Here is a 3,795-nt window from a genome sequence, read left to right on the forward strand (position 1 = left end):
TCATCAGTTTATTTTGTCCTTTATGCTGGGAATGCACGATACAATTTTCTGTTAGATTTACCTGCCAGATAGATAAAGTTCAACATGTTGGAAATTGATCTATCTTACCATCTATCTGCCCAGCAATTAGGCCTTGTTCTACGCAGCAGGAGATAAACAGAAGCCAATGCACCAGAGATAATGACCGTTCTCTACAGAAAATAATCTAATTATGCATTCTAACAGAAGAATCTAACAGTAAATTGTATGGTGTATTCCCAGCATTAAAGGGACACTTAAAGGACATCCGAGGCGGAAAAAAACAAAACTGAGAAACAATTGTATCTGTGCTCCTTCTAAAAATGACTTCGTTATGCCGCAGTTTTATTTTATATTTAAATCAACTTTTTAAGCTATTAGTGTTTCATGGCCTTTTCTCAATGAAACATTAATTGAAGTATGCCAGGGCTAAAATATATGAACTATTGATCTTTTTTATCTTTTTCCTGCTCCAAGGCCTGGGGCACACCAGAGGAGTTTTTCTGAGTGTTTTAAGTTATTAAATCTGCTGCTAATGTTATCCTATGTGTCTGTGCACACTGGAGCAATGAGGTTTTGTAAAAAACCCCATAGCATTACATTGGGAAGAGGTTTTGAAACCTCTAAAAGCGCTTCCCAATGTAATGCTATGGGGATTTTTACAAAACCTCACTGCTCCAGTGTGCACAGACACATAGGATAACATTAACAGCAGATTTAAAAACTCAAAACGCTCAGAAAAATTCCTCTGGTGTGCCCCAGGCCTTAGAAGCCATTTACTGCCACAAAAGTGTTTTATGGCTGCAATTCCTCATCAGGGAGGGTTACACTAGAGTCCGACCCGGACAGGAGCTGCCACTTACATACCTGATTTTTAACTTTTTCAGGCAAAGAAAAAAAAAAAAGGAACACAGCCTAGTTATTTGTGTGCTAGGCACTGTACATACCCATGTCTATGTCATCATGTCACCTCGTGAGTCCTTTAAAAAAAAAAAAGTTTTACTCACCTGGGGCTTCTATCTGCCCCCTGCAGCTGTTCCATGCCCACGCAGTCTCGCTCAGATACACCTCTCCCCGCCGGCAGGCCTAGGAATGCGAGTGATTCTTTGCGTTCCTGGCGCTATAGCAATATAGAGGACGCTATTGTGGCCAGGAACGCATAGAATCACTCGCATTCCCAACCCGGACGGGCCTGTCGCTGAAACCGGAAGTAGCTGCCGGCAGGGACAGGAGTATCGAAGCGAGACTGCGTGGGCACCGGACAGCTGCAGGGAGCTGGAAGAAGCCCCAGGTGAGTAAAACACTTTAGCCTTATGTGACGCTCCTAAACCTAATTAAATAAGCATGTAGATCAGTTGTTCAAAATTCTGTGGTCACACGCATAGCAGGTGTGTGAATACAGAGGACAAAGCCAACAACTGGTATTTACAGTAGAATCTCAGCAAACTCAGTCCTCAGGTCCCAGGAAACGCTTCTGTATAAATACACAATGTATGACCAATTCAGATATAGAAAACTACTTTTCCTGGTCACTTGGAGTTTACTATAAAGGGATTCTATTGTATTTTTAATAGACTACAGACAGAGAAGCAGTTAGTTAAAGGGAAGATCCGTGCAGACTATAAAAAACAAACTGCACTTACCTGGGGGCTTCTTCCAGCTCCTGGCAGCCGATCGGTGCCCTCGCCGCCGCTCCTCTCCCTTTCGGCGTCCAGCGGTGAAGAAGCCGACCTCGCCAGGTCGGCTTCATGTGCGCTTCACGCCGCGGGTCACGTGGTGTAAGTGGCGTCATCTGGTCTTTTCTGCGCCTGCACAGTAGAGACCTGATAACGTCCCAACACCACGTGACAACCCCCCCGGCGTGGAGCGCACAGAAGCCAACCGCCAGGTCGGCAGCTTGACCGCGGGACGCCGGGAGGGAGAGGAGCTGCGGCGAGGGCACCGATCGACTGCCAGGAGCTGGAAGAAGCCCCAGGTAAGTGTAGTTTGTTTTTTATAGTCTGCGCGAACCTTCACTTTAAGGTTATCCCTCAAAATGATATTAGCAAGTATCATTATTCACACTGCACAAATGCTCACTGACCCACAGCTACTAAAGTATAATGGGCTTAAAGTCCAGCCGTTTTATAATCAAAAATACAATATGGGAAAAAGTGCAGCCTCCACCAAAGAGATGAGAGGTGCTCTCATCAGAGTGCTGCTGGTCTGTTCATGACAAGCCAATCATTGAATTGACAAAAGGCAAATTGCACTGAGTATAGGAGGGATTTTCAGTCTTTTAGGGCCGGTTCATACTGGCACTTTCAGGTAAACTGATCTGTGAAAACTGATCCGATTTCCGCTTGATTGGATTCGTTTCCATTCCACCGGTTCAGATCCGTCTCCCCAGACCCCCCATCACCAAAGTAGATTTTTGCTGGGTAGAACGGACTTTCTATCCAGTGCGTTTAAAGTATCCATTTCCCATTGCCCCCAATGCAGTGCTTCTGCATCGGTTTCCATTCCGCTGGGCTTAGCGGTCTGGAAAAATTGCTGCAGCACAAAACCTGTGGCCCGTTCAGCGCATCGTGTGTAACACATCCATTGGTTAACACTGGATCCGTTCCTTTATCCGTTTTATGGGCCATTAGACACCAGGGGATTTTATTGGGTGGAGGGGCACTAGACATTGCGTTTGGCTTACGACTTGGTCCCAGTTCTCCATTTTGGCTCACTTGGAGTTTGACACCCGTGGCCTAAGTGATGTGTTGCCGCTGTCTGGAGCAAACTTCCCGACTCATGTGGCCTGTATGAACCCTAATAGCTATGATAGAAGTGCAGATTGCCCACGTTGCCCCCAGAGGACTTGCACATGGACAATACATATCAGACCTTTCAGAATAACAAAGTGTACCCGAGGTGGATTCGGGGAGGCATATAGGACACGAGAGACTCGTCCCCTCCGCGCTGCTCACCCCTCCTCCCAACCCCCAAAATTGCAACTTGTCGTCAATCATGAGGGAAAGGGGCGTCCCTTGCACTTGCAGTCCTGAAATTTGTGATGACAGCTGTTGATTGCCAATAAAAGAGCTTATACTTACGCAGATGGTGCCGGTCTCAACTCTACAATTTGCACTTGCAGGACAGGCACTCCTGCGAAAACACCCACTCTGGGCATCAGGAACGTTCTGAGCTCTGCTTCTCTGATGAGAGCACAATGCTCTGAATGCAGCACTGTGACCCCTGAAAGCGAAAGTAAGCCATTATAGGCTTGAGGGGGGGGTGGGGGGGGGGGGGGGGGAGAGCGAGGATGGACGCTACTTGATCCGGCTTGCCCCCCTGGATCAGGTATGTTTTTAATTACAAAATACCAACGGCTCAGGTTCCCTATAATGATCAGACTGATTGCTGCTCGTCTGACCAATCAGCTGCGTAGATGCTTTATCTCTGGCCCGTTCTCACCTGAGCGGGAATCGAGCGATTCCCGCTCACGGCAAACAGCTAGTGGTTCTGCAAGAACCGCTACACAATGTAGCGAGTGGCAGTGTTCTCACTGCCGCGGTTAGCGATAACCACAACCGCGCTGCATGTAGCGGTTTGCCGGCGACGAGCGTTATGCGATTAGCGATCGTGATTAGCGTGCATAGCACGCTAATCGCGATCGCTCCAGAACCACCGCAGTGTCCAGTGATTTTTCCGCGCTAATCGCGTGAAAAACACTACCGCAAAACGTTCTGCGATTTTAAGTGTGAACGGGCCCTTAGAAAATAATGAAAAAAAAACACTATGCAAGAAATG

General features: G+C 47.3%; 1 protein-coding gene across 1 annotated transcript in view; it reads left to right on the forward strand.

The window, feature by feature from the left end:
- LOC137504490 (splicing factor 3B subunit 4-like) overlaps positions 1 to 3,795 on the forward strand; it is a 54,603-nt gene that overhangs the window by 42,361 nt on the left and 8,447 nt on the right. The gene's annotated exons all lie outside the window — the stretch shown is intronic.

The sequence above is a fragment of the Hyperolius riggenbachi genome, chromosome 4, assembly GCF_040937935.1.
Source record: "Hyperolius riggenbachi isolate aHypRig1 chromosome 4, aHypRig1.pri, whole genome shotgun sequence".
In the NCBI taxonomy this organism is placed as follows: domain Eukaryota; kingdom Metazoa; phylum Chordata; class Amphibia; order Anura; family Hyperoliidae; genus Hyperolius; species Hyperolius riggenbachi.